This window comes from Camelus dromedarius, chromosome 2 (genome assembly GCF_036321535.1).
Source record: "Camelus dromedarius isolate mCamDro1 chromosome 2, mCamDro1.pat, whole genome shotgun sequence".
Lineage (NCBI taxonomy): Eukaryota > Metazoa > Chordata > Mammalia > Artiodactyla > Camelidae > Camelus > Camelus dromedarius.
This window is the reverse complement of record NC_087437.1, coordinates 98,882,987-98,901,359: the sequence shown is the minus strand read 5'-3', so window position 1 is coordinate 98,901,359 and position 18,373 is coordinate 98,882,987. Positions and strand designations below refer to the sequence as shown.

The 18,373-nt window shown below is 36.1% G+C and overlaps 1 long non-coding RNA gene across 1 annotated transcript in view; it reads left to right on the top strand.

Annotated features, from left to right (window-relative positions):
• Nucleotides 1–1,641: 1,641 nt before the first annotated feature.
• Nucleotides 1,642–18,373, top strand: part of LOC135318963 (uncharacterized) — a 56,240-nt gene continuing 39,508 nt past the window's right edge. Inside the window, exons 1-2 of the long non-coding RNA XR_010377447.1 lie at nt 1,642–1,716; nt 12,623–12,673. This is a non-coding gene — a long non-coding RNA (uncharacterized LOC135318963). The remainder of the gene's footprint in view (nt 1,717–12,622; nt 12,674–18,373) is intronic.

The following is an 18,373-nucleotide window of genomic DNA, read 5'->3' as shown; positions in this document are numbered from 1 at the left end:
GGCCTAAGTGACCGTGTTTTTTCCTACGGTGTCCTGGAACTTGTAGAGTGGATGCAAAAAGCAACTGTAAAGAGTTGGGTTAAGTTCATCTTTCTTGGAGGTCTGAGGATTACAAAAAGGAAAAGCGAGAGGAAAAGAGAGAAAAGATGTGGACAAAGAAAGTTGTCTGCCATTTCAGTAAACAACGGACATTGCCCTCCATCAAGCCATCAGCCACTGCAGCCAACCCAACGGTGCACCCCGAGGGAATTCAGGATGGAAAGAACGGGACACTGGCCCTAGAGAGTTAAGATGCTTGTCCAAGGGATAATTTCCATGAGCCCAGACTCTTGTGTCTTTTCATATATAGAAAAGAGCTAAAATCACTAACTTGGGATATTTGATTTTTGTGACCAGCATTATTTATTCTTTTGATGTGCGATTACATGGTTTTTTTTTGTTTTTCAGCAAAAACTCCTATGTATCCTGGCTCATCCCTTGCCTCTTTGGAACGGTAACTCAGAGCTATTTAAGAGGCTGTCTCTTGGGCTATATAGTGCTTAGCAAGGTCTTCAAATAAATCATAACTCTCAACTTTAGGGTTGTGTGTGTTTCAGTTGACGAAAGAAGAAAGGAAGGAGGAGAGGAAGAGAGGAAGGGTGGGAGAGAGAGAGGGAGAAAAAAAAAGGGCCCTTGGGTCCTTAGAGAATAAAATGAATCCTTCTTCCCATAATGACTAAAAATTAAAAACAAAAAACCAAAGCATTACTCCAGATACTCCTGAAAAAGTTATCCTTTTCTTCTAATTTCATCGTTTAGCATAATGTCTGAATCCTGTGAAGACTGATAGTTCTTTTTAATGGATTATCAGTCTCCATTTACATCTAGTATCTCCCTCCTACACATGGCAGCGAGCTGCTTTTTCCTCCCTTTATGAATTATATATGCTTAGGACACACAGAGATTTCAATAATAATATTAACTAAATTTATGTAGAAAGACAATTGTATGATGTTGCTTTAAAATGTTTCAGATTTCAATTTCTAGATCTCCGTATCGCCTATTTACAAGTATTCATCCCTTCTGAGAAGACTGCCCTCATCCCTGGTCTTCGTTTGGAGGTGCCCCCAGTTGAAAGTTTTCAAAGTACCCTGAGATTTTCTTTCTTACAGCCCTTAAGATAATTATCTCTTTCTCTGCTTAGACCAAAACCAGGTGCACAAAAGGTGTTCAGTAACTGTGGGATGGAAGAATAAACAAATGATTGTCACGACATAGATTTATTTTTTTCCCACTGGTGTGACTAAGTGATTTTCCTTCCTTTCTGACATTAAGGCATTTTTGCAGAGATGGAAAAACATTACTTAATGTGAAAAGCCACTATGATGATCTATTACCATCTTCACCCCAAAACAGAAAGGAACAATTTGTCTTTCCATCCGGTGTCTAGATTGTGGGAAACATGTTTCAGTTTCTAAATGTGCTTGCCGTACAGATCCTATTCATTTTGTCCTTCTTGGATCTCTCTGAAGCTTTCCTCTCGCCTTCTACCTCTGGGTTTTGTTTTAAGAACACTTTTGTCAGCTGAGATTAAGATAACATTTCTAAGTGAACACAAAAGCTGAGAAAGAATTCCAGTCACGCTGCCTGAGGAGCCAGCTGTGCTGTTCCATTTTCTCTCTGCTCTTCTGCAGACAGAGTGACAGGAGAACTAGGAGTCAACAGGCACGATTGCTGGTGAGTAAGCTGTTGTATGATGTCCCCTAAAATACAACAAACAGAGGCGAGGCACTGGATTAAAGGCTAGCCTTCTGTCATCTTACTTTTTTTTTAAATAAAGTTTTATGTATGTATGTATTTATTTATTTATCTTGCAGGGGGAAGTAATTAGGTTTATTTATTTACTTTTTCAGTGGAGGTACTGGGGATTGAACCCAGGACCTTGTGCATGCTAAGCATGCGCTCTACCACTCTCCCCCTGTCATCTTATTAAACATTCTAGAAAAATTGATTTTTCAAATAAGAATTTCACGGTGTAGGAAAGACTATGGCCATACTCTTCAGTCTCTTTGTTCATTTTTTTTTTTAAACTTAGTGGCCATCCAAAAAGATGAATCTAATCAGAGTGTACTTTTCACCAAAATGTCTAGAATTTTCTTGACTCTAAAATAACTAGAGGTCTTTGTTAACATTGTTATAGGAAATATTCATTTTATTCTGGATTCCTTTGTCGACAGGCCGACTTCTTTCTCAAGTGACTTCAAGTTCAACTTGAGATCTGCCCACAAAGAAAATTCTTTCACTTAACAAATGTTTATGTGTATGCAGTGTGGTAGTAGCTGTTATGAAGAGTGGAAAACAAGACAGCGAAGGTGCCTGCCTCCAGGATACCTTCTTCCTGATGAATTTGTCCTGAAACATCAAAGCCTACAATTCTGAATAAGTTGCTTCCTTAACTCTGCTGCACTATATTTTTTCAGTATTTCCCAAATTCCCTCAGAAAGGAATAAGACAACTTCCTAAAGAATCACCTGGATGCTTATTAAAAGGTTGAGTCTTCTCGCCCAGAGGTTCTATTTCAGTAGACAGGATTATTGACTCAGAAATTTCTATTTAAAAGTTTTTTTCAACTATTTAAAAAATTTTTTTAAATGTGTTAAAAAAGACCGTTTTAAAGTGGTTTTTTGGGTGGTGGATGCTAGGCAATATGAGAAAATCAGAAAAAATCTATAATATCTGAAAATTCAAATAACAAAATAGTTAAAAAGAAATTTTATTGTTGATTTGGTAAGCACATTAACTCATGTTTGGAAGAAAATTATCAAAGACAACTTAACCTAGTGCAGCAATGACCTTGATAAGAAAAATGACTAATCCTCCCAAATAACTTGACCAGTGAGCTTTCTTCCAACTCATGCAGTGCAAATTTAAAATCAAACACGCAAGTTAGTAAGAATTGTAAGTATCAAAAGAATGCACATCGTTTTCTTCTAGTCAGATGCCGTAATATAGCATCTCTCCCGTCTTTAACCATTTGCATGAGACTATGAAGAACATTTCTATATGAATAAGCACTATAAAAACTCTACTACTGCACAGTCACATGATAATATATCATGCACTGAAAGAGCCAGAGGTTAGGATTAAATCTGAGTAACTTGTTTTTCTCCTTAGAATAGTACAAATTCTTCAAAAAGGGTCTACAAGTTCATCTTTGTAATCTTAGGTAGAACTTTGCCTTACAAACAGCTAATTATTGCTTGAAAAAATTTGAATGATAACATTTGGTGTTTGCCATATTTTACTTTCCAGAATTTCCATTACTGAAAATTGAGATTTGAAAATTCTTCCCAGAAATCTTTACTTTTCTAAAGGCAACAAATAAAAGAATTACTTCTTATTATCTCCTTCTTGCCAGCTGTCTAAATTTTTATCTATTTTTTTTTCATTTTAGATTTGACACAGCCATCACCAAATTAATAAAGTACTTCTTAGGTTTATCCAGAAAGATAGAATTCCTAAATTAAGAACAGAAAAACTAAAAAATTATTTATGCTGGGTCAGTAAAAGTGTTCTTAAATTAGATGGTGGGGATGGTTGCAACACTTGGTAAAAATATTAAAAGCACAGAACTATATAATTTAAAAGGGTGAATTTTATGCGTAAATTATACATCAATAAACTTTTTGGAAAATGTTTATTAGGTTTATTTTCATTGATAAAAGCATTTGCTAAACTCTTGGTGGCACACTTGTGGAGGGAAAAAAAGAAGCAACTAGAGAAGTGGATTCCCCACGTCTCCCCTCTATTTCCTTTTCTGCTTCTTTAGACATAGTACCATTGTGTGGTGATCCTCCACTAGCAAGAACTATTTCTTGTAAGCTTGGAAAGTTTACCTAAGATGGATATCATAGGTAAATACAAAAATCCAACATGTCTGAAAACAATGGCTATACATTTTTACTTCTCTGTAATGTCTTTTCTTGGAAGGCTACATACTGTTTTCTTTGTAGATATCCAAGTGGAGTTCCCATCACATTTGTAGAGGATGCTTAAAAAGACATGTCCACACTGAGAGAAAAATTGGACTTAACGACTTTTGAAAGGCCCATGTGATTCTGAATTAAGACCTCCAATACACAGAGAATGAGCCTTACTGCAATAATTTCTGCTGTGTTACTTTTGGATATGTACTGAAAAGAAAATTTAATAATGTTAAAACATTTTGCAAAAACATTTGCCATTTAAAACATATTAAAAGAATTACATTTAAAACAATTCTCTCTTATTCATATATAATTTAATAAATGTTATTATGGTATTACTATCTTCTCCCTATTGTACTCATGACTCTTCTGTGAAAACAAAGACCAGTGTAGGTTTAAGAGATTATTGACCCCCTGAGGCATGTCAGTGTTTAGGAAACATGGGAGGCTATGCTTTGAGTCCATCTCAAAGAAGAGAGTTTTTATAAACCTTAAATAGACTGAGGACTTCCCCACCATGCAAATTCTTAAATAACTCCCTTCTGGGTTGTTTCTCTTCTGGTCACTTACGTAACCCATGTCCCGTTTGTAGTTAGAGTGTTCTCAGAGGAAACGAAAAAGTTGGTATTGGTATTCACCTTTGAGATATCGTTTGGTGATTTCCCGATTCTTTATGTGTCAAACACACATCACCATCAGTAACCGAAAACTTCCATTTTTGACAAGACACTCTCAAAGTCTGAGTATCTTGAACATTGCACAGAGACACATCCTCCTAAAAATGGGACATTAATGCTAATTAAGCTAGGATTCCATAGATTCTAAAAACCCAAATGAAGAACACATATTTCTAATACTAAATTCGACCTGACGTACGAAAGGCAATGATAAAACATTCTGAAGTCAAAGGTTAATGAAGAATGTTGAGCAGCAGCAATAATTAGCCAAAGACTCATCACCCAGAGAAATAAAGAAGAAACTTCCAGACTAAAATGATGAGGGTAAGCTTGGATTACTCACTCCTTTTTGAACTGTTCAGCTTGAACATTTAATACTGATGCCCAGATCTTTTAAGGTCTTCCTCACCTAGGCCTTCCTCATAGAAGGACATTTCTCTGCTGCCCTATACGCAGTGCTCTAGTGACTTCCAATTGAGATGTCAAGAAACTTCCTTTACCTGTTTTTAAAGAGCAAAATGATGGAGAAACTTATTACCAGAAGCATCATATTTATGAAGAATTCTCTCTCAAGAGTAAGATGCTAATTTGATCTTATTGTTTGGCTGCCTGGAAATAAGGATGGTTTTAAAATATAGAAGGAATTTGCTTCAAAGTTTATGAATAGCATCAAAAAATGCATTTCTGAAAATGAAATACTCATAATCTGACTTGTTAAACTGTTGTATGCTGGAATAAAAATGTTAAATGATGTAGGTTAAGTGCTTTGCATGCTCTTGTATAAGAAAGCAGTCATTAAATGGAAGTTATTGTTATCATTAGTAGAAAATGGACAGAGGTAACTATGTATTTTCTAATTTTGCTTTTACCAATACCTGAATATTTGGGTGTCACCTTTGATGTTTACTTGATTTCAATCTTTGAGACAAAGAAAATACGATTTTAGTGAAAGAAAAGATTAAATCTGTAAGTGTTTAGGAAGAGAACCATCACATTGGGCATGGCACAAAGATTTTTAGAACGTGTAATAAAGACATTTTACCACCTGATGAAATTCCTGCATTGCATGAAAAAGTTTTTGAGCTAGAAATAAACATTTTGAAGACTAAAATGGCAACAATACTAATTATGATTACTTACTAGTTTTCATGATAAGCATCTTTAGATGGTGAGACTCAAATCTGCTCACAGATATCTTCTCAAATGGAAGAGTTCAGTAAATTATAATTTACTGTAATTGAAACAGAAAGTAATTGCAAATGCAATACATAAATTTTGGAAGGGGCAGAAATGGCAGAAATACGAAGATCTCATTCTACACAACAGGAGTATGCTAAGGAGTTCTCTAGGCAAGACATTGTGTCCCCAAGAACCACTATCATGGAAACACAGGCATTTTAAAAGGTCCAAATCTTGCTCCTAATATTCTATTCTATTTTGAATTATTTTACCATTTATTTTTAAATTGTGGTAAAAAATGCACAGCATTGAGAATAAGCGATTCCCAAAAACAAATATGTGATATAGAGGCCCTGGTTAATTCTCTGGGTCCTACCATTCTCCCTGTCAGTAATAGGCACTTGGCTCAGAGGTGGTTGTAATAAAAAGAGTGCCTGCTCATTCCTGAGCCATTTCTCAAAGGCCATTAGGACTGAGTTGGTAAACATAAGGTGATTAACGGTGGTATGTCATGTCTGTAGCAGTACAACACATAACTTTCCTGAGCACCCAGCACATTAAGTTTTCACCGGGATGCATTCTAAAGGGAACATGTCCCTGTCTGCTGAATTACTGCGTGTCTCTTGTGAGATAATTCCCAGGAGGTGACTTATTCCCTCAGGGGTGAAGGAAAGTACTTTTTTGCTTTCCTTTTTTGTTTTCCTTTTTCTATGCTCTTTTCCCCAACAACTTGTTTGGCTCTGCACAAACAAGGAGAGTTAGCAAAATATATGTGTGTATACTTCTTTTTAACCTCTCTATTAACCTCATTACAGCTTCCTTTCTGCCTCAACTCCACATCCTAGCAACAGACGAACCTGTCTGTTTTCTCTCATTTATCTAAATTGCATATTGTCTACCACCAGCTATAATCTGATACTCTAGGAAGTCTAGGTTAATTAACTGTGTTCTCTTTTTCTACCAAAATAAATCTTTGAACCACTTTGTTTTTCTGTTGTCTTAGCCATAATTTTAATCTTAGAGTAAAAGGAGACTACAGTTTAGAACTATGTATATTTTTCTCACAAATAAGCACAAATTGGAATTGACTTTAGACAGCAGAATTTCAGATTGAGGTCAGTAAATGGTTTCTTAAGGTTCCGAAACCACTTCCCAGGAATTCTGCATCATCTAGATATCTGCCTTATCATGGAACACCCAGTCACATGAGCGTCCAGGTCTGCATTGGGATACGATAGTGTGTTTGAAATGGGGAAGCTGAATCACTGCACAAAGTTTTCAAAGCACTTGAAATAGACAAGTCTTGAGTCAGTAGGTACATCTGGCACCTCATTCACTTGGCAAATGGCTGCTGTATGCAAATACTTCTGATACTAATCTGCAATAATTCAGCAACAGTTAAGCGGGCACTAAACATGCAGTGACGAAATTTGCTGCTTTCAATTTTAGCAATCAATAAAATAGAAAATATTTAATGTCGATTTCAACAAACTACATTGCTAACTAGAACTTTAAGTAAACATAACAACTTTGTTCATTAATCATGTGTTAGAATGGCACCTGAAGATTGTTGGCTAAATTGTCATTATTTTGAGCTAGTAAAGTTTTGAAACTGTTTTGGTTCATATAAGATGCATATGTGAGCATGTAATTCTTACACTTGTAGGATTTATGTGAAAAATACAGAAATAGATCAAATCTAGGATTAGATCCAAGGCTGCATTTTTCTCTTAAACCCAATATCATATCATTATTAACCAATAATTTCAATGTTATAAATTTTTTCTTTGGCTGTAATTAACTTGAAAAAAATAGTGTTTGGTTTTATGGTTTTACTTATGTTATAGATATAAAGTATTCTGAGTTTTATTTGAATTTAACATTATATTTAATGGAATTTAGTCAGCATTTTTAAAATTGGATCTGAATATTATTTGAGATTGAGTAAAAAGCTTTTGCAAAGAAAACAAAAAGGATATGTTTCCTCTCTTTCATTCTAAGAAGTATTAAGGAGAAATTTCAACTCAAAAACAAAAGTAGCCTTAGAGGAAAAAAAAAGAAAAAGAAAAAAAAAAAAAAAAGAAGCCTTGGGAAAAGATGGAAACACCCTAAATATTCAAGCTGTATTAACAAGAGAGTTAGCCAGATAAAATATACATTTTTGAAAGTAAACATTTTATTTGGTGACTTTCCAAAATCACAAACGTAGATGAGGGAAGCCAGTGACTCTTTTACAATGCATGTTTTCAAATAAGGAATGTTAGCTTAATATCTGATTTTAGATGAGTGCTAAAGCCTTGCATTACCTAATGCATCCATATGACTGCTACACCATATTTACTTCTTAGAAACTTTGTTATAAGCAGAAATTCTCATCTGTTTTCCTTTTCTGCCTTTGGTATGTATTTTCAAAATATAAGTCTTGCTAGGATAGTGCAATAGAATTGTACTAATATTCCCATTACTAAGAACAATAAAACTACTAAAATCTATGGTTTTACATGATTTAGCAGCTTGTAAAATACTTTCTCATATATTAATTCCCACAATGATATTTTGAAGAAGGCCCATCACTTTCAATTTACTAGTGAAGAAATAGAAGTAAAGAGGCTTATCTCAGATCACAGAGTTAAGGGGTAATTTAACTGCGGTGACTTTAATTTGGCAATTTTTTGCAGTTACTGCCTCTTCACTCCACTCTGTACCCTGGAACCATTTTACAGCTCTCCCTCTGGCCTTCTGGTCTCCAGCTTTCCTCCTAATCCATGTTATCCTTTACACTGCTTACAAAAATGAGCTACTTCCAGGAAAAAAAATCTGCTCGTGTAGTGCCCCTTCTCACAAACAGCTTCTGCTGCCTCTTTTTTTTTTTTTAAAGTGTGGTAAGAAAGCTCAACATGCAATCTATACTTTTAACAAATGTTTAAGAATATAACAGTATTTTAACTATAGGCATCATGTTGTACAGCGGATCTCTAGAGCTTCATCATCTTACCAACTGAAATATTATACCTGTTGAACAACAATTCCCCTTTTCCCCATGCCCCCAGCTCCTGGCAGCCACCACTCTAATTCTCTGCTTCTGTGATTTGGACTATTTTAGATATTTTGTATAAGTGGAATCATGCAGGATTTGTCCTTCTGGGACCAGCTTATTTCACTTAGCATAGTGTTCTCCAGGTCCATCCTTATTGTTGCAGTAGCAGGATTTCTTTCTTTTTAAAGGCCAAATAATATTCCATTGCATGTACATACCACATTTTCTTTATTCGTTTATCTGTTGATGGACATTTAGGTTGTTCTCATGTTCTGGCTATTGTGAAAATGCTGCAATGAACATGGGGGTGCAAGTATCTCTTCAAGATTCTGATTTTAATTCTTTTGGATATATACCCAGAAATGAGATGACTGGATAATATGGTAGTTTTATTTTAATGTTTTGCGGAATCTCCATACTGTTTTCCATAGTGGCTGCACCACTCCAACAGTATAAAATGGTTCCAGTTTCTCGACTTCCTTGTCAACAATTGTTATCTTATTTTTTTATAGTAGCCATCCTAGCATATGTGAGGTGATACCACGTTGCCATTTTAATTTACATTTCCCTAATGATTAGAGATGTTGAGGACCTTTTCAAGTACTTGTTGGTTATCATCCAGCATCACATATCTCCTTTGCAGAAACACCTATTCAAGTTCTTTGACCATTTTTAAATTGAATCACTTGTTTTGGTTTTGTTTTTGCTATTGAGTTGTAGGAGTTCCTTATATATTTTGGATATTGAGTAGGGTTTGCAAATATTTTCTCCCATTCCATAGGTTGCTTTTTCACTTGGTTGATTATTCCCTCTGCTGTGCAATTTTGATGTGGTCCCATTTATCTATTTTTACTTTTGTTGCCTGTGCTTTTGGTGTAATGTCCAATAAATTGTCAATGAAAGTTCAATTAACAGTCATAGTAAGAAGAAAAAAGGGAATTTTATTTGAGCCAAACTGAGGATTATAACCTTAGAGATAGACTTTCAGAAAGTTCTGAGAACTGTTCCATCAGTTAGAAATAGAAACAAAGGATAATACATCAAAAAGACATACAGACATTTTACATAAGTTCATCAAGGATACATAGTCCAGGTAAGCAAGTAAAAAATAATCAGCAGGTCACCATGAACACTTACAGAGCTGTGAATAAACACTGTTCATTTAAGAAGTTACATTGCTGGCATCAGAAGAAGGGGGACAAAATGATATTTATGGTCAAGCAGGCATCCTCATCTTTGAGGAGCTTGGCTTAATGTGCAATGAAGATGCACACTGCACATTAGGGAGGGAGAGAGGAGGCCCAAACGGACACAGAGAGATAATCCTATGCTTAATTTTTCTTGTCCTGCCTTAAAATATAAATTCTATTTCATCAAAATCATTACCAAGACCAACGTCAATGATCTTGTCCCTATGATTTCTTTTAGGAGTTTTATAGTTTTGGTTCTTCCAAATAAATCTTTAGTCCATTTTGAGTTTATTTTTCATATGGTGTAAGATAAGGATCTAGTTTGATTTTCTGGCATATGCATATTCAGTTTTTCCAACACCATTTGTTGGAGACTATCTTTTTTCCTTTGTGTATTCTTTCTATCTTGTCAAAGATCAGTTGACTGTGTATGTGTTGATTTATTCCTGGACTCATAAAGAGCCATTGCTCTGAACTGACTGTAGGACTAAATGTCATCTGGCTTCACCTATCTCTCTCCATCCTCATCTTGTACCACCCACCCTTCTTTACAATCACTAAATATGGCGTGGGACTAAGGACAAGTAACTCTACAATATCCCAAGTAAGGGAATGACAGGAGGTTATGGCTATTGAAGCATAATAGAATTGCCAATATTATTTGAAGTTGGTTTCATACATAGTAATATTTCATGCAGGTCTTTGTGTTCTTACCTAAATTCCTATTTGATTACTTAAGGTTCACAGGTGTAGAGACTTGCCTTGGTTATGACCTAATAATGCTTCAGATGTTTTAGTCATGATATGGTTAGACCAAGTCCAGGGCACACTACCATTGCTCATGAAAACACCAGACACTTTTACTATTTCATGTCTTTCCTCCCTCTTTGCCCAGTGAACCTCTCCTTAAATACTAGCCCAATATTCTTGTGATATCTGGCTAAATTCCTTAGGTGGGGTTGACAACCCTATCCCATGCTCTTGCTAAGCATTTATTCCATGCATCCAAGAATCTATTTTTCCTTGCTTGTGGTGTTTTCATAAAGTTGATAAATATAAAAGAAAGAGAAATAAAATCACCCATCATTCCATTACTCATAAAAAATCATTACTGATGTTTGCTTACTGTTAATCTTATTGTAAGTACTTTCTGTTCCTTTCCACCTTAACATGGTATCAAACGGTTCCTCATAATTTCATGTCTTTAAAACCATCAGTTGTAATGTCTACATACTATTCCATCAAGTAAATATACCATCATTTATTTAACCCTTCCCAAATCATTTGAAATATGAGTATCTTTTTAGTTCTTTTAAAATCATATTTGCAGCTACAGTATTATCACCAAGATTGGGGCATGTTAAATATTCAATACATGAGTGCTAAAGAAATCTTCTGTCTAGGCAACTGATGCTATTTTCCTGTTACCTTACTCTTTTGATGAATTTTAATCCTAAGGACAGAATATTAACTGAAAATTTACCATGGAATTAGATGGCTTGGGAAAGGAGAAAAAACTATCTGAAGATTTTAGTCTGAAGCTTTTCCTTTGGAAACATATCAGATTATATTTTCCGTGGTTATCATGGCCATTCCATCTAGATTATTGTGCATCTGTAAGTGTTTGCACCTCCCTAAAATATTTTATTGAATTTGTTAATAAAAGAAACCATTTATCAGTGTTACTAGTGGAATAGAAAGGAAGCAACACAAAGCATCTTTTCCACAACATCAAATGGGCTGTGCATGGTTATGTATCAAGATCGTGGCTTGAAAGCTTGCTGTTTCCTTTGGAAAGGGCAGAACTGTCTTGGGGCTCAAGGAAATGTCACAAAATGAATACATGGGAATAATTACAGAAACTCTTGCTTAAATATTTTGCCTTATTTACCAACATCAGGATTTGTGTCCATGTATAAGTGGAAGGTGAGACAGGAGAACAGGGTAAGAGGTGAGTGGGAGAAGCACTTTCCATTTGACCACGTTTAGACAAACAGCAAAGCTAAAGCTTGCTGAGCAAAATCTGGCAAATAAGGTAATTATTTGCTGAAATAAATTATTTATTTGGAAAAATATTGACATTGGTATTTTACATAATGGTTTCCATTGCATAACAGCAAACAATGTGGACAGAAAGTCGATTATAGAGGAAGAAACACAGGATTTGGATTTGAACTTGGGTTCATAACCCATCTCCAATCCCTTATGGTTTCTGAGACCTTAAGCAAATCTTTTAACCTCTCCGATCTTTAGATTTCTCACCTGTAAAATAGGAATAATAATGGTTTCTTTGCCAAACTGACATTAAAAAAAAGGGACAAACAGTGTTCAGCACATAGTAGGCATTTTAAAAAATGGAGGCTACTAGTATCATATTATGCTACATAATGGTGTCCAAAAGCAAATATGAAAATGAGTCTTGTCTAAAATATAAAGCAATTGTCATGAGAAACACGCTGGGAGGAACAAGTTCTCACAGCACTGCTGCTTTTATTTATTTATTTTTTTGTTGTTTGTAACCTGATTTATCTGACATTGTTTTGAATCCATGGACCTCTCTATTTGTTTACACAGGCCCCCTAAATGTCATCTGGGGACTTCCAGTGCCTGACTACTTACCATGTGGTGAGTCAATCAATTTTTTTTCTGGTCCACAAGTAACAGGAATCTCTAAAATGATGCCATTATTTGCATAAAATTTGGAGGAGTATGTGCTGTGTCAGTGCACACTTGACTCATCCCACCTGAAGGCTCTAATCCGAATCCCATAAAATACTCTTGCAAATGAAGTCTAACCAACCAAAGAGCGTAACTGTGCTCCAATTCTCCTTTATACTTTAGAGTATTTTTTCCCCCAGAGATACCAGGAGAAAGAGCTTTGGTTATTCACGAGAGAACAGCAAGTTCACAAATAAAGCCTCTTCCTCTGTGCCCTGTTCTTTCATCTGGACAAAATGCTAATGAACATAAGGGGATACCAAACCCTTTTGGAAGCCAGCAAAGACATTAATGATGTAGAAGTGGAAATGGGAAATCAGAGGAAAGAGAGTGAATGTGAACCAGGTATTTATTTAAGTTTGCGGTTCATAAGAGCAACATTAAAAATTAACTTTATTCCCAACAAGGGACATAGAGAAAGTAAAATCAAGATAATTGTCAGAGGTGGTTTAGCATTGGTGAATGAGTGTGACCAAATCAGAAGAATTATTCTGAATTAAGTTCTGTCAGAGCAAATGCAGTATCTTTTAAAAAACTATTATTTTCTTTCTTAAACTGGGCTTCTCTAACGATTACCTTTTCTGCTGTGCTTACAACAGGAAGGAAGTGTGCTAGCTGGGATACATAGGGAAGTAATAAGAATTAATGTTTAGGGGGAGGGTATAGCTCAGTGGTAGAGTGTGTGCCTAGCATACACAAGGTCCCGGGTTCAATCCCCAGTACCTCCGTTAAGTAAATAAGTAAACAAACAAAACTAATTACCTCCTCCACCAAAAAAAAAAAAAAGAATTAATGTTTAATTTGAGAAAATAACTACAGTCTTCTTTTCCTGATAAATGCCTTCGCTTAGATTTCATGAATATTAATATCATCCCATCCTGCCCACCTCTCTTCTCCATAGTAAATGGGATGGGTATCATTTCCACTGTTACTCACTGAATCCTGGTATTCTGCTGTTGTCTTAAATCAAATCTTGTAATTTTGAGCAAAGAGAATCTTTTCTCATCAGACCTTCCTGATCATCTGGAATGACATTTCTGTCCATTCCATGACTGAGCTAAGTGAGTCCCAGAGTATTTAAGGACCTGTCCAGTGGCACACAGTAGGAAATGTGATAAATGAAGACCTCACAAACCCTAGTGCATATTGTCTCGGGCTTACTGAGCCAATTCATTGTCATCTCGAAGGGCCATAGACAGCAGTGGCGAGGAGAAGATACAGGCAGGTAGACATTCATGTTGGGAGATTGGGAGATACAGTGTGCACAATAAACACTGTTGGCCTAAGTTGGTAGAGAGAACTAAAATAAAGATACTAATTTTGAGAACATTGGATCAAGGGTGTAGAAAAAGGTTGTGTTCACCAAGGGTGGGAGGAGGGTCACTTGGAACAAATAGGATTCAAATAACATGGAAGAAGACACTCTTTGATAAAGCTTCATATTGATCTCAGGCCAGCATGTAAAGAGACAAGAATATCTTATCTGTTTCCCAATGCGGATGAATGTCAGGTGGAGTCTCAGAAGTTGAGGTGATTTTGACTGCTCCACACATAACTGGACACAGTCATTTTTAATTTGGAGGCCTGCGTTTGATCACACAAGGTGAGCTGAGACAGTCCCTTACCTGGTGGGTGATTCTAGGTCACCACCCAGCACTCCCATCTCTCCTTCTCTTTGTCTTTCCTACTTTCTACTTCTTGCAGTAACATTTAAGGAGGGCCACATATTGTTGATGCTTTGAAATATAGCCTTCATGGGAAAGTTAAAACTTGAATACAAAGTAGATATTAAAATAATCAAAAATGCCATGATTATTGAGGAAAACGCGATTTCTGAGAAAGCTAAGAGAATGTATAAATATGTATTTATCTGTGTTTGGGGTTTTCTAAACTGTTGATATATAGGCCTTGTTAAAATCAAGTTTACTATATTATCATCTAGAATACACACCAGATTTCTTTGAATTTGGTTAATTTATATAAAGATTTTTCTCTCATGCAAAGCAGAGAGGCTCCAGGACCTGTAGTGAAAGGCAGGAATGAGCTTCAGGGCCCGAAGATGAAGTCAAACGTGTTGCTGATTTAATGACAATCACCCTGCGGAGTCTGTAATAAGCACTACACGATCAAGAAGTGGCAATTTCTATTCAAAATGGTCCCCTGTAGATGACCTATTATACACGAAAGTGAAAATAACTTCCTGCATTTAACATAAACTGCCTTGATCCAGAAGACGACCAGTTTCTGCACTTAGTGCCAAGACATGTGTGATCAGTGAAGGAAAATCTCCCAGTCCTTTTCTCATGGACAGATGGTGGGCCATGGCCTGTCCTTGGCTCCATATGGTCATATGGATGCTTCTTCAACCATAATGGGGTCAAGTGAAGGCTTAGACACTTGGGAAAACAGCATGTTAGAAGTTCATTCACAATGTGTGGATAGATCTCTATCACTGGAGAAAATTGAGGTACAGGGGTGGGGGATACTTCTGTTTTTGGTGAAAAGAATTTTCTGGGCTCCTTTAACTCAACTTCTGTTGGTCTATTGCCCCCTTAAAAGATGATCATGCAGATAATTCACAGTAATGTTTATATGAATCAATGATCATTCAAGACAGTCATCTTAATTTTTAGCTTTAGGCCTTCTTCACATTTGAGTTCATTGACTGGGAAACACCTGTATTTGAATCAAGTGTCAGAAAAGCAGCCTCTGACTCGAGCCATTTTCCTGGCTGTATTTTTTCCAGAGTTGTATAGCGTATTTTATGAACAACTTATTTAATAGTGTTGTCTTCTTTACAGTATTCCATTAAGTATTCAAAAGCTTTATCTGCCCATCGAATTTCTCCCCCTGAAAATGTATTCCTGGCATTTCTAAAATTAGATTCTTACAGAGGAAAAAAGAACTTTGTATTTATAACGCAACAAATTGTGTGCTTTGACCACTTAACAGATGATGTATTGGCAAGTACTCAAGGTTCACATTGTGGTCTCATTTTGAAATTGGGATTCAAGAAGACTTCAGTGTATAGTGGTCTGTCTCCACGTGTCTTCTTCCCCAATCCTGCTTGTTAGAATCAATGTAACATCCCAACTGTACTAGTTACAGCATCTACCACATTCATTTCTCCAGCTGTGCTCATTTTTCCATATGAAATACAGTTCTCCAGAGCATCTTGTCATCTTTTCATTTCTTCTGTGGGCCTTTGACAAAATAGGTACTTGATAGTGCTCTGTACTGGCAGTCCTAGTGTTGGTGCGAGAGAGCCAAGCTTCCCACATCAGTTTACTCCTGCTTTGGTAGAGGTTGCTCACATGCCCGCAAGTCAACCAGCAAACGGGTCTAGAATATGGCAATTGCCTAGTTATTTCAGAAAATTTAAAGCTGTGGTATAAAATAGTTCATATGAGTGTTGGGAATCATGTGAAAACAAACTCTTTTTCTTTTTGCTGTTGGACATGTCTTTTCTCTAGAAAGTTCTCTTTTGTCAGTTCCATGTACTGCAGTTTACTTGTTTGAACTAAACTACTATTAAATTGGAGGTTAGTGTTTTCCCCAGCTTTTCTTATAGTGACTTTTATGTTACCTGATGGTGCACATGAATTAAACGGACTCACCAGAATTCCTTTCGGTGTTATATTTCCTTAGGTTCCAAGAGCTAAAAGTACATATTTCCTCTACTGATAATGATGGTGAAGGTGTTCAGAACACACCAGCCCAAAACATGCCTCTTTGGCATATTGATTATTTTGAGATAAAGGCACTTAAGAGACATTGGATGTAGGAAGGGCTCTCTGACTCCCCGCCCCTACTATCTTTCTACCTAAAATCAGGTCACACATAGTTCCCCAGAGAAAGTTACCCTCCCTGTACCAGTAAGAGAAGGACATTCTTATTAGTGGAGACTGGGAATGAATGCCTAAATGAATCTGTACAAACAAACCTACTAAAGTAACCCTAACCTTCCATGAATTTCCCCCATGGATTTCTTAGTCACTTTCCCATAATATCCTATCCCTAAAAGCTTAAGTCCTCTGCCTTTGTCTTGTCATTTCTCCTCAAATTTGTGATTTTCTGTCAAAAAAGTATATAAACTTTCAGTCCTAATTGCTTCTTTGAGTCTTAATTTTTTCCTATGATGGCTCCTGGGTGCATACAAAAATATTAAATAAAATTGTATGCTTTTCTCCTGTTTTTCTTACTTCCAGTTAATTCTCAGGCTCAGGGCAGAGCCTGAGGGTAGAGGAAGATTGTTTTCCTTTCCTGTACTGGCCATGGTTCAAGCCAATTATCATGTCCATTTATTTAAATATGAGATAGGAATTATGTGTTTAAGGAGTTAACAGCTAGAATGTGACATCTATCCCTAATTACTGTCCTTAATTAACAAAGTATATGGAATGCGTTCTCTTGATTTCTCAAACAGAAGTCCCAACAAACCAGAAAGACACAAATGAGCCATCCCGCTTACAACCTTATGTCAGTATGTGCTCTCTGCAGGGCTGTGTTTCCATATCCAAGGCATTCTTCCTCCTCAGATTGAAGGTAAAATACCTCACTCTTAAGCCTGGGGGTCAAATAATTTCTTTATTTTACCTGGCAATTATGAGGTTAACAGATAGTAAATAATCATTATTAACTATAAGTCAGATGAGTTTACTTAGAAATCACTAATAGGTTATTGCTATAAAGTAACCTTGAAGGCTATTTTGTAAGTTCAAGATGGGAGCTCTATGTTTTAAAGAGTTTGTAATCATCAGCTAGCTGAATTTGGACACTATTTTCCCTAATGATGGGTGTGGATGGGAATGCAGCCAATCTCTCAAAGTGACCTCAAACATTCCAGGAATGCAGTATGACCCTTCCCAAAGATGAGATGGTCCGCAGGAGCATTACCATGTGGGATAAAGAGTCTTCATTTACTTCCCCAGAGGATCTGAAATGAAAGGTTCATATGATTCTACTTCCAAAGGCTCTGTTTTGGCTCACTTCTGGGAACTCCCTTGTGTAATGATAATGGCTTCTTTCCAAACTATGTTGATGCTAAGATAAATTTACTATATCTTAGAAGAGGAAGCTGTTTCCATCTTCCATGTTGTAAAAACTGTCTGTTTAAGTTAACTGCTCTTATGTTTTCTATATTTAGAGAAAATTTTGAAACATTAGGTAAAAATTAGAAATGATACAACTTTTGGAATAAGTAGGACTTTAAAAAAATCCACAAAAACCCTGGGTTGTTTAAGTTCTGTCTCTACCATTAACTAGTTATTTGCTCTTCAACAAATGATAATTTCTCTACCTTTCAGTTTCTTAACTTGAAATGAGAGTAACAAAACATGCTGTTAAAGATTCAATGATAAAAGTATGCAAAAGGACCTAACATCTCCTGGTGTCAACAAACAGACAAATACAGAGCTGGACAGTAGTTAAAATGGTAAACAGATTTTATTCAGAACTATTGCAGTAAGGGAAAAGAGTCCTCACTATAGAACTGGGTGCAATTCCAAGTACAGTATGGGCAAATGAGAATTTATAGCCAAGAAGTAGGGTAGGGTAAGTGGATGGAAAATAACTGAGAAGAAACCTCAGAGGTAAGGGAGATTCTAG